At 36.3% G+C, this 13,508-nt stretch overlaps 1 protein-coding gene across 1 annotated transcript in view; it reads left to right on the top strand.

Moving 5' to 3' along the window:
• The window catches only part of CASK (calcium/calmodulin-dependent serine protein kinase (MAGUK family)), a 71,334-nt gene that overhangs the window by 16,181 nt on the left and 41,645 nt on the right, over window positions 1–13,508 (top strand). The gene's annotated exons all lie outside the window — the stretch shown is intronic.

The raw sequence follows: 13,508 nt of genomic DNA, 5'->3' as shown, positions 1-13,508 counted from the left end.
GGGGGGAGGAAGGACAATCTTTGTGTTAAGAGTGCAAGTTACCCAGGTGTTATTTTTTTCAGGTAATATAGGTCACAAAATAGAAGTCTTTGTAATTCATTAACTTAGGTGTCATGAGGACAGGCCCTTCTGAGGGCTATACAAAGCAGGGTTCCTATCATCCCATCAGTTGTTTTTAATTGATTTGTTTATGCATATCTGTTTAGATAGCTAACTTAAGACTCTTCCACTTTACTTGGGTGCCAAAGCTGTTCGAAACAAGGGAGAGAAATGTGCCGACTACTTACAAAGTAATTTATATTCACTCTGGGACAAATCCTGCAGTACACCAGCATATCCTGATGTGGGCTTGTTGAATAATTTAATTGTGTGATTTTTTCATAATTTTACAGAATCCGTCTATTATGTTAAGTTTTTTTGTCCTGTGCAGAAGTTACACAATTCATTATTAAAAACTTAATTTTGTTTACTGGGGAGAGAAAGAAAAGGGCCTTCTAGAAACAACTATTTAGAAATATTCACTACCTAGAAAAAATCTATTGTTTAATGATTGATCTTTCTTGTAAAGCAAAAGAGTAACTTTGGGCTGGACAGATTTTTTTTTTCTTTTGGTTTCTGTTATAAAGGTGGTGATCAAAATTTTGGTGAATGCTGTAGGACGTTGCTCTGTGTGACTTAGAACTGTCTGGGTTTAGGCCTATATAAAGCTTTATAGATTGTTCCATCCTGGTAACCAATTTAGATAATAAAGAATGAGATAAAATTAAGTAAAGAATATAAATAGCTATGGAAAAACAGAGCTAAATTTAAGTAGTGAAGCAGCTTTTTATTACCACTGACAGATTTTTAGAAGAATCACACACTTTGATTAAGATTTTTAATTTACTTTTGTGAAAGAGATCCTGGGAGGCATTGCTGTCTCGTGTCAGCAATACTGATGAAAAAGTTGGAAGTAAATGTGAAGAGGTTACTAATTTTGGAGACATTGGCATTTGGCTATTTTCTGTATTGTGACAAAAGATTTTACTTTAATGATTCTTTGTTTTGAAAAGTATACTGGGCTTCAAGGCTGTGCCTAATGGGGAAGATGTTTACACATTGTGTTTCATCTCTATTGGTACATCAAAGCAGCTAAGGTTTGCTAAAAAGTAAAACAAGAAGCTGCTATTTTATGCGGCTGCCTACATTGAAGAAGATGAGAGAAATCTTTCTTCTGTTGGGTCAAGTAGTTTGGTCACCTCTCCAGGGACGCTTTCTTTGGGTGATTCTGAATGCAGATGTCGTTCGATTTACAAATGAGATTTTCGCTCAGCAGGAGAACAATATCAGCTTTAGTGTGACTGGGGCCTCTCTGTGCTACTGGCTTTGTCTGCATCTGTCTGTCCCGAGTCAGATAGTTCTCTAGGCTTGTATCTTGGCTGTTAATTTAAGAAGCTTGTTACATTATTTTCGTAGATGGAATCATTAAGGTGAGTGTTGTTATTTTTGCAAGTATATCTGCAGTAGAAGCGTTATGAACTTGGAAGAAAGTTTATTTTACCTTTTGCTGCCGTAGCGCATTACATGCATACAGTTTTAACTAAATGAGATTAAATAAATTTTCGAGTAGCTATATGTATCATATCTATATGTGTAGCCACTTCTCTTTAGAGTTTAATTTATATTCATAGTACGTGTATTTAAGGCATACTGATTTTTCAAGAGAATCTTAGTTTTATGTCTTATCCTTTGCTGATAATGGTAATGTTTCAAAGGAACATGGACCCATGCACACTTCAATTCCCTTAGTATTTCTTTTGAACTCAGTCATCGAAACAGATTTCGTCCTGAAGTCCAGACTTTTAAGGAAACATATTTTCTCTTTTGCTAGAAAGGATGTTGTTGGGACCATCAGTTTAGCCTCTTACATGATTGGCTAAAGCTTTCCACTGGATTTGTTCTGGTTTGTTCTGTTTGCCATCTCAATGTTGGACGTTCACATGGTAAATTTGAACGTCTTTTGCAAAAGTATGAGTTATTCATCAGTGTCCAGCTATGTCTGATACTAGAGTTCTCTATTTGAAAATGTTTTAAACTTTTCATATGTTTATCCCTGATTTGCTCTTTCCTGAACAAAGTGTTTTAATTTAACAATCCTATGATAGCCTTTGATAAAAAAAACAAAGCAAGAGACATTTTGATTTCTATTTTCAGGACACTTTCATTTCCTTCGTCCTTTCTTCTCTTTTAAATCATGAATTTATGATGGGTGGAATATCTATCATATGGTATAGAAAAGAAAATAAAACCAGCAGCTTTATATAAAAAGCTGAGATCTTTTAATGAATCATCTATTTTTTCAGTGTTTCCATTTGAATAAGAATTACTTTTTATGTGAATCACATAGTGCTGTTCAAGTATTTTGGATCAACATTGGTCCTTGCCCTCCTGAATGCTGACTATGTTAAAACTAATAAGTGGAACATGTTTTAGTGAAATATGAATGCATTTCTTTTGCAAAAACAGATCAGAAAGTGTATGCATGCTATATGTGTTGCTAAACTCCCTCAGAACTTTATGCTTATGTGAAATAATCTTTTCTAATTTTTAAACACCTTGTTTTCCTGTTTCTAGTTATCCTTTAGTGATGTGTTTGTAACAGAAAAGCAAATGGAAAATATTGTTAAAAAGAAAAATAAACTATGTTGGCAGGAAAGCACCTTGCTATTTGGGGAACCAAATCTGGCTTTTATCCCAGTCCAGCAGAGACAGCATGCTCAGCCCCAGGGAGTGGGAGGGACTGTCCCTGACACTGCAATGGAAATTCCTTTCCCAAGTAGCGCAGAAGAACATTGACGGAGCCTTAGGGAGAACTGTTTGAACAATTCCTTCAACAGGTGGGCTGGATCATCCTCACCAGTGCACTATGCTTTTTCTTGAAAAGGTAACTTCTCTGGAAGGCCATATCTGAAAGAACACTAAAAGCAGAGGCTGTTCTGGAATTTTTTTTGCATTAGTTCATGATCGTTCTCTAAAATACCTTCCATTTTCAACTTTCTTCATAGCTTTGCTTTTCTGTAATCCTAGGATATGGAGATCACTGTGCTAGTCAGCATCATGTCATTGTTTTCTTGTTCTTCCTGTTTCTCTGTCTTACAAATTTATATAGTGAATTCATCTTACATTTAGTCTTCTGAGCAGAAACTATTTTTTCCATGTTTTCATAATATCTTATATAATACTGATATATGACTGGGTCTCTTAAACACAAGACTAATACAAATAAGAGCTAACAGTAACTTTTGTAATGAATAAGATTCATATTTGAGAAATTTACGTATACACCACTTTCCAACAATGCAAAATTCTGGTTCAGATTGCACAACACTGTGGGAGTTGCTTTGTTGCACTTAACCTGTTTTCTTTCTAATTAATCTTCTGTCATTTCTGAGTATTTATGAACATAGCACTGATGTGGTGGAATCATCAAGTGAAATTCAGCTTAATATAAAGTATGTATTTTAAACATGAGTTGTACTGTTTAGCCCGTTCCTCTTTGCCTAAAGTCATCTTCCCTGTGCCAGTGGTGTGCCATTGTGTCTCTGCAAGTGTGTGTGTCTGTGTGCATCAACATATCTTACTCCAAAAGCATAAATCCATAGACGTTTTTTCCCTAGTATGTAGAATTAAAGATTGCCTTGACTACAGTGTATTTTTATGTTACTAGGTTCTGATCTGTCAAAGAACACTAGAATTATATTCCTGGCACTTGTAGAACATGTAATCAACTTCACTAATATTGTTTTGAGGTAAAGAGGATCATTTTCATATTTGACTTTCTATATTTTCGTCACTTCTTTTCATGTTGAGTTTAGTTCAAGTTAGTTCAGTTCTTTTTTTTTTTTTTCAGTTTTTGGTTGTTTTTTTTTTCCTTATAAAACATCAGATTCTCAGATTTATTATTTTTCCAGGAGTGTGGGACTTACTCTGAGAAATGACAAAAATAAAGAAATGCTACAGTGCCTGGGATACAACCCACAAATCTTGAATAACATTTTCACTTTGTTAGTGCTGGGAGCTTTCTTCAGAATGATATTTCAGTCTACACTCAGTTTACATTAAAATACCCAAATGCAATACAGTAACAGCCCAGTAAGCTATGCTTCTATCTTTGAAGTCAGTCAGGCCTCACTACCTCCTACTTCCAGTTATTCAAGTAGTTGGCTGGTACATGTTGATTGTTCTTTGTACTAATGAGCTCATTGCAGCATGTTTTTATTCTTAGTATATAATTACAAAAAGTTACGTGGGTAGGGAGAAACAAAAACGGTTGCAACTCTAACATTATCACCTCCTGGTGCAAGATAAGTTCAGTGTCACAAAGCAGGTGAGAAGCTGTGTTCTTTGCCAATCCTCTGTAATCACTGTTGGTTTTAACTAATTTTATATAGATTCTGCATCCCCCTGGAATAAAGTTTGTGGTCATTAGCATCGTTTTCTTCAAGACAGTTATCTAACCCTGAAGAGTTAATTCAACTAACAGAATTGGGATTGAAGCCTATTTAGGCTTCACCTGAGTCTATAGTTACTGCTATAGGTCATTAGTCCATATTGGAAATAAAGGGGCAAGATGAGGGCAAAGGTTATTCTGTGGGATATATCAAGGTGTTGTCCGTGTAACATAAATCTCTTTATATAGTCTTTCCAGTGCTGAGTGATTAGTTTTCCCTGGTGCTTATAGAATCATAGAATCATTTAAAATGGAAAAGACCTTTAAGATCATCGAGTCCAGATCTGGAGTCCTCAGCACAGGAAGGATATGCACCTGTTAGAGCAAGTCCAGAGGAGGGCCGGAAACATGATCAGAGGGCTGGAGCACCTCCCGTACAAGGAGCTGAGAGAGTTGAGGTTGTTCAGCCTGGAGAAGAGAAGGCTTCAGGGAGTCCTTATAGCAGCCTTCCAGTACTTAAAGGGGGCTACAGGAAAGGTGGTGGGGAGGCACTCTTTATCAGGGAGTGTAGTGATAGGGCGAGGGGTAATGGTTTTAAGCTGAAAGAGGGCAGATTTAGATTAGATATTAAGAATAAATTTTTTCCTGTGAGGGTGGTGAGGCACTGGAACAGGTTGCCCAGGGAAGTTGTGGATGCCCCATCCCTGGAGGTGTTCAAGGCCAGGCTGGATGAGGCTTTGAGCAACCTGGTCTAGTGGCGGGTGTCCCTGCCCATGGCAGGGGGGTTGGAACTTGGTGATCTTTAAGGTCCCTTCCAACCCAAACCGTTCTGTGATTGTATGAGTCCAGCTGTTAACCAAGCACTGACAAGTCCACCACTAAACCATGTCCTTAAGCACCACATCTACACATCTTTTAAATACCTCCGGGGATGGTGACTCAACCACTTCCCTGGGCAGCCAGTTCCAATGCTTGACAACCCTTTCAGTGAATAAATTTTTCCTAATACCCAGCCTAAATCTCCCCTGGTTCAACTTGTTCTGTCACTTGTTACTTACCTGAGAGAAGAGACCAGCACCCACCTGGCTACAGCCTCCTTTCAGGTAGTCGTAGAGAACGATAAGGTCTCCCCTCAGCCTCCTTTTCTCCAGACTAAACAACGCCAGTTCCCTCAGCTGCTCCATGTAAGACTTGTGCTCCAGACCATTTACCAGCTTTCTTGCTCTTCTTTGGACTTGCTTCAACACCTCCATGTCTTTTATGCTTACTTTTATCTGATCAGCTGCTTGGTGTCATCTTTAAAAGGTCGTTTGCCTTGTTTTTGTTAAGATCAGCTTCAATTAGATATCTGATGCAGAAAAGTGACTATGTCATTAAAATAACAGGATTTTTGTGTCATTGAAGTTACAAATATGTTAAGTGCCTTGTGAAATAATGATCTAAGCCCATGTCTTTCACAACAGTACTCCTGGTACATTTGAGAATGAGAGTGGGATTTTTTTATTGGGACCACTGAATTTTATCTCATCCTAGTTTTGCTTCTTTCATCTTTTCAAAAGAAGTTAAAACGTTTGTAATGTGAACAGAGAAAAATCTGGTTCATGATACAGGAATGGAGTTGACACTCCCCCAAAAAAATGGCTGGATGGACTTGAGGCAGAGAGTTCCTGAAACAGGAAAAGATCAGATGGCATACTGAAAATGTCTTGTAGTGTGTTGTGGAGGACTAAAGGGTGTCCTGGATAACTGCAGTCAGCTCATGGCAGCAGAAACTGAAGAGTTCCCACCTCCTTTGAGGAGGCAGGAAAACGTCTTGGTCAGTCTACTTAAATCTGAATTTATTTTTTTTATCACTATGGTTTTAAAGTGTAGCATGTATTTATTTAAGATTATTGAATCCCAGTCTTTGCTTATTGTACTTTCCAATTTGAGAGAACATACAAGTTTACATACTTGTGTTATGTATGATGTAGATTTTTGGTAAATTGCAACCTCTTCCTCTTTGGCAAGCTGTGGGGTGTGTCGTACTATCTGGCATATCTTTTAACATCTGCTATCAGTTGTTGAGAACTGCAGCTTCTCCAGTCAATAGAATTTTTATGACGACTATTAATATGGGTTTTTCTTAAAATATGAGACAATTTACTAGGTTAGAGGCCTAATTTATAGTGAAATACAGTGCAGTGAGATACTGGAGTCTGGATTCATTATACATGAATGAGGCATTTAGGGGCACCTGAAATGAAATAGAAGGAAATAATGTCTTGTGTGATTTTGAGGAGTAGCATAACCGTTTATTATCAGTACTTCTGTGACACAATTAAAAAACAAACAAACACAAAAAAAAACCCCACCTTGGTACACCATGAAGCAAATCAAGAGGCACAATTTAAAAGGAAGCTTGTCGGGAAAAAAATGCACACACCCTGCAGTTTATTTTTTAAGAATACAGTCCTTTCACCAGCTCTTTTACCTCTGAAGTGTGAAGGCTTTGAATTTACAAAGTTTTTTTTTATTCCTGCTAAAAAGGAATATGTTCTACAATAGAACTAAAAATTGTTCATAGCTCACATATGCTGAAGGTAAAAAGTTAACCCCATGCAAAGAAATAAACCATACAAGTTAGATATTATTGAACATCTTGACACTTGACCACATGGTCTGAGCCGGTATAAGCATAAGGGTGTCTTTGAATCTGTTTTTAACTACATCAGTTTAAAAAATAAAATTAGAACAAAGATCGATATAGAACAACCTGTGAAAATATTTTATGTTCTATGAAGACTGTAAAAAGCAATGTGCCGTGTAATACGCGTAAGTAGAAATATTTCCTTCATAGTTTTAAAAGCTAAATTTCTGCTTGTCCAAACTAGCAGAACTACTAGAACTAACTAGAACTACAAGTTAAAAAATGGTTACACTCACATACATAAGCACAGTGGATTTAGTGTATGGAGCTGCAGAGATTTGTATAGTCTTAGTTTCAGATTGAAATTTGTGTTATTTCCCCACAGTTCAGGACTGCCTGCAGTTTTGGTACGGGATTCTAACCTATTGAGATAATTTAAACTTGTATACATTTTCACTTTTTGAAGTTTTGATCAAAAGATAGTTATCAACAGAAGATATCCCAACATTTAGCTACCTAACAGAATGGAAAACCTTTTCAGTGCTCTACACCTTCACCTTCTAGTTCCCCTGGTGTTTCCAAGCATACAAAATATGTCAATGCAAGATTTAGATGATAAAATATTGAGTGGTAACATATGTAATGCCACTTGGCATCTTTACCTGTTGCCACCACTGGCAAAGTGCTGTATGCTTTCCTTTCATATGTTGTGTGATCAAATTACTGCCAACAGGCAGACCTTGGGAAGGCAATGAGGAGAATTTCTTTCTGGGTTCCTTTTTACCCCTTGTATTGCTATGACGGCAATGCATACACAGTCCTTTGGCTGTGCACTTCTTAGGGCTTGGGGGGATGTGTTTTCCCTCTGAAAGAAAGCCTACAATCATTTCAGGGTTCCACCTTAATAAAACAGATACTGTATTTGTCTTCTTCTGTCCTTTAATGTATGTTCATCCTCAGTAGAAGGAACCTCAATTGTTTGCACTTTACTAAGATGCTGTTCTGGCAACTCAGTAGGAGCACATCTGACAAGGGAGTTTTTCTTGTCATGTATAGCACACTGAAGGGTCAAGAAATTTTATTCTAGTAGTTCTTGAAGTAGATCAGTTAGTATATTTCATCCTTCTCCACTAGTAAGGCATTAATCGTGAAGAAACATGTAGTTAGTATGCTCTGCGTGCATCAGAAATGGGGTCATTAACAATCTGCTAACATTTATTGAACATTTTATAGTTGTCATTTAGCTTGATTGGTATGTCAGTTTTGCATGGTCAGAATTACAGGTTTTCAATACACAATACAATGAAATTTGTCATTCTTGCTCTGTAGAAGACAGTTGTTTGCCAGTCATGTGCACTGAGAATTGAACTTATACACAGAAAACATTTTGCCCAGTTTGGTTGGGTTTTCTCTCCTCACTGTTCCCCCCAAAAGTTAAGATCTTGATTTAAAATAAAACAAGTGAAAAACCCAGGTGTGTAATGGTCCCAGAAAAAGGAAGCAGCTTGGACTGAAAGTTGAAATTCCATAGGGTTGATTGAGTTTACCTGGCACCATTTTTTCTTACCTGTTGTTGTAGGTAAAGGCATAAGAAAATCTGGTTTTATGTTCATTTCTGGTACAGGTAGCAGCAAGTGTAACTGTTCTACAGATAACGCATTATGAATATGTAAGAATACAGATTATTTCTAAAACCAAATTACAGTTGGTCTACCTTTTGCAGATAAAAATTCCTTTAAAAAGTAAAATAAGAATACATGTATTGCAGTTCTGTCACACAAATAATAAAAATCCAAGTGAAATTGGGGTTCTCTTGGCTACTATAAGATTTTCTTTTTTTTTAGGTAAAAGATAATTTATGTGTTGCATGAATGTGAATATGTAGAAAAATATGAGTATTAGCATAACCTCTGTCAGGGTAACTGAAGGACCGAGTGCCTGAACTAACAAGCTGCAATAATGCCAGCTGTAAGTTCTGTGGCATGACAGACACAAACTGTTGTCTCTTCAGGCAGAATTAATGTACTGGTTCAGACTGTCTTGTTCTGTAAATACCATGTCAGAGATTCTTCATTTTAGCTGATAAAACTACTTCTTGATTCCTTCTGTTGAAGTATTGTTCACTATTTAATTGCATAGCATGTCACTGTGTAAGGAACTTGAATGCAGAAGTTCATCATACTCCTATTCTACAATAAGTGTGTCACAAAGAAAAAAGTTTGAAGCTGTGGAAGTCTATAACCTGTAATGCTCCAGAGGTCACAAAGTGGAATCTTAAATATGGTTTGGACTTTCATACAGGACAGGACTGTAATGCATGCTGTAGAATTATGCTGGGAAACAAATGTTAGGTCACTGGTGCTAAAATTGCAACAGTGAGCTTCAGGCATAGTCCTTCACAGTGAAAAACAGAGGGTTAAAAGAACAAACTGTCTTTAAAGAAAATTGATAAAGCCCCTGCTGACTGTGACCTTGTTATTCAGTGTGTCTTCCAGTAGGATTTGTACCCTTCGCAGATGTGTTTCCTTGGGGGCGTAGAATCCCAAGGAAGGAGGCATGCATGGGAAGGTTCTAACATTCTGCATGGAAAAGGAGATGTGGAACAGAACTGGTGGAAGAATTAAGTGGTCTATCAATTGTCTACTTGGCTCTTTAATTTTAGCACTTCTTTGATATTACTGCTTGTGAATATTATTTGGTTCAGTAGGTCCTGGATTTCTTTCAGACTTGCAGCACATGAAGCCTCTGGGGTAAACGGAATACCACAGTAGGGAGTCGTGAAAGGTAACTGAGCAACAAGCCTATTAGTAGCTGTTGATGTACAAGGGGCAGCACCTCCACACGAGAATTTTTAGATGGTACAAAAACCTAAAAGTGATGAAAAAAAAGTGATGGTTGCATATGGTTATATGGTTCAGAAAGCAAAAATCAATTATATAAATACTTTATATATAAATGTATAATATAAGCATTAAATATATATTTTAATAATTATTTTTAGATGTTTAAATTTGGGGATTTAATATTTGAGATTGGCAACCTAGTATCTGACTGTGTGAATTATAACGGAATCCTCACAAAATGTGTATTTGTGTTGAAAGATCATGGGGTTTTATGCTCTGGTGGTTCAGTAGCTCTTGTTTTAACAAAAGTTTCTTGGTTGCATCACAGAAACTTGCAGAATTTGGATAGATAAAATACTTAAGTGATTTCACTGTGTGATCTAGTTTGATTACATTCAAGATTAGACCAGGCAGTGAGGCTAAATTTCTGCTAGTTGTCATGCATCTAAATTTTTCAGTCTGACATTGAATGAGGGTTGTGTACAGACAGTATTCTGACTCCTCTTACAGGAAATGGTTAAAAAGAAATTTCTGCACATCTGAAAACCTAGTCAGAAGAGATGTTGTTTTGTCTCACCTGCCTGGTTGTGGATTAGGCTTTTGTCTGTCTGCTTTTTTAAATATTGGAAGAAATTAGTTCCCTCTATACAGGCAGAAGATAGAAAGTTTTGACTCCTATGAAGAAAGCTGATCGGCTGGTAGTAACACTACTTGACATGTTACGGGTATTCTCTACATAGCATTTGTGTTCTAGCATGCAAAATTTAAAGTAAAACTTGTATTTTTAAGAAGCAGTACTATTCTGTTAATTAGCTATAATGTCAATTTATGTTTGTTATATCTAGTTTTGTTAATCTATCAGTTGTGATTGTTAAGCTTTTCTAGAGCAAGCTCTTAACTGTGATTTTCTGTGTAGCAAATGCAGAAGAATTGGTGCTGAGGAGTAAGACTGAGATGCAAAGTATTCAAAAGTCTGGAAATTCCAAAGTTTACAACCATTGTGGTATTTTACAACTTTTTTAATAATAATAGTAATAATTTTTATTTGTTATGCTTATTGCCAAGTGAAATTGTTGGAGGTTGGGTTATTGGAGGGAGGGGGCAGAGTTACTTGCTATCACTTCAAAATAGAGCATCCCAGCAAAAAGAAAGCCCATCATTAGGGCACATGCAGATTTTTACCTTGCTTGAAAGTCTGTTGGTATTACACAGAAAAGCATTCTGTTGAGCACAGTGAAGAATGAATCGGTTCATTCTGTTCCACAGGAAACTACCTTTGGTATGGTCCCTGAAGGACTTAGGGTTGCAGGGCTGCTGAAAGACAATAGCACTGTAAAGAGGCTGGTTTTCTGTCATTAGAATTGTGTAGCTAACTGTACATAATAATGTGTTCTGTACCACAGGATTATATAAAGCCTGGCTGTAATTGCCATTAATGTTTACTTTTATCTGTGATGTGTGCAAATGGGTTTCCTTCAGAGTTTTCTTAAACATTTTGTAAAATGGTCCTGTAAAGGTTGTGTTGGCTTCTTATGTCCAAGGGAACGCATGTTCTTGTTAATGTGTCTAAATGAAACCTCTAAATTCAGATGCTTTCAGAGACAAATTGTAGAGCTGTAAATTCCTTCTTCTAAACTGCTTCTGCTATAGCTGTTGTTTAAGTGCAAAAGTATTTGATAAGTATTGCAAAATTGCAGTCTTTTTTCAAAGACTGCAAAGAAGGTAGGACTGTTTACCAGTTCTGGTGCATTAATGCATAATATGAGCTTTGCTCCTCTTACCAGCTTATGGTGTGTTCTGGCAAAAAGCTTCTAATCATCTTCTGTAACCAGTAAAGACTAATTATTGTTAGAATTAATGTGGGGTTTTTTAAATAGGCTTAATAACATAATGCTAAAAAAACCTTTCTAGACTGAACACACAATTATTCAAATTGGAAATGAGAGATCCTAAATAATATCTCGGTTTCATCCTTCTGGTTATATGAGTACACACCAAACAAGAGACAGTTTAGAAACAGACTTTTTTTTTTTAATTTACGGAAAAATTCTGTGAAAACATTGTTGAAATATTATATTGAAAAAATTAAAATATAAAGCAAGTACTAAGAGGTACTAATACTTCCTTTGTTTCTGGGTTTACTTATTATTACTTCACGTGTTTTTAGAAATACATATCTTGGTTGTATATTCTTATTTTTGCTTTGATTACATAAACAGATAATATAGAAATAATACTTCTGGTACAATCTTGTACATAATATTAAGTTCTCCTAAGGATGCTTTACAAATACATAATGTGAACATGAACAAGATAAGTGGTTCATGGGGTATTGCTGTGTATGTATTTATAGATTTTAAAACAGTCTTGTCATTTTACTGTCTTCAGTGTGTAATAATTGGATTTGTCTTGTGTATTGTAATTTGTGCCTCTACTCTCCAGAATAGCTTAGTGTTATAATGCATTATACCAGAGAGAAATTGCATGGTCTGAACAAAAGGTTGTTTCCAGATGAGATGTGAAAATGGACACTGAGGCAGTTTGGTAACAATACTGATTGTCTCCACTAGGAAATTTTTCTGTTGCTAACATCAAATGTCAATGATAAGTACACCTAGTTTGTTGTTTAAAAGAGATTAAAAACAATTTTAGGTCAAGACAGTGTTCACCGTGATTTCAAGAACCACAACTAAAACCTTGTGGTCCATCTCTAAAAAGACAAAGAAACCTTGACATGATGAAAGCCACAGTCAGCTCCTGTATTAAAAATAATTCAGAGCGCAGAGGTAGTAACAACTAGATGAACATCTACAGTGTGCTTAAAAAGATATTGTACAGGAATTGACAAACTGTATTTTCTTTATGTCCTGTGGAGATCTTTGACCATTGATAATGTCACATACCAAAATAAACTTAAATGAACTTCAGGGGCCATGCCTCAGCATGGAGGTGCTATGGAAAAATAAACACACCCTTGTTTAGTCTGAACTTTGCCTTGATTTTCTTCTAAACATTCTTAGAAGCACTTTCTAGTGCCTCATCCTTCCTAGTCTCAGAAGATAATTTATCCTCTCCCATGATAGTGAGAAAAAGTTGTTTTAATTGTTTCTGTAAACTGTTTTGGATCACAGTAACATAGCGACTTGAGTGAAATCAGCAGCTTCAGTGACAGCTTTTTAAACAATTGCTAGAAATACCCCATCAAACTATTTTCATGATAACTTTAATTTTATTGAACAGGATGTATGTGTGAATACATTCAATAATATTCCTGTTGATTATCATACAATTTCAACAGTTCCTGCTGTGCTTTACTCAGTACACAGTGCTTGATGCAGTTTCCTAACAGGTGTGTAAATGTGATACTTAATAATTTGGAGTTGCTGGAGTTTGGGTAGGTTTTGCTTACTAATTTAAGAAAAGGTAAAAACAAATAATTGTGTATGCCGCTAAAGTATCTCCTGAACTATAAGCTAGCAGAAAGCTTTTATTTTAAAAACTTCGACAGTGGTCAAGGCTGCTTAAACTGTGGAGTACAGCAGTGTTTTGTCAGCAGAAGGTGAAGTTGTTGGATGTGGAATAAACTGATTTAGCTTGACTTTTCTAC

This window comes from Pterocles gutturalis, unplaced genomic scaffold (assembly GCF_000699245.1).
Source record: "Pterocles gutturalis isolate BGI_N339 unplaced genomic scaffold, ASM69924v1 scaffold26532, whole genome shotgun sequence".
Taxonomy (NCBI): Eukaryota; Metazoa; Chordata; class Aves; order Pterocliformes; family Pteroclidae; genus Pterocles; species Pterocles gutturalis.
This window is presented reverse-complemented; position numbering and strand designations above follow the sequence as displayed.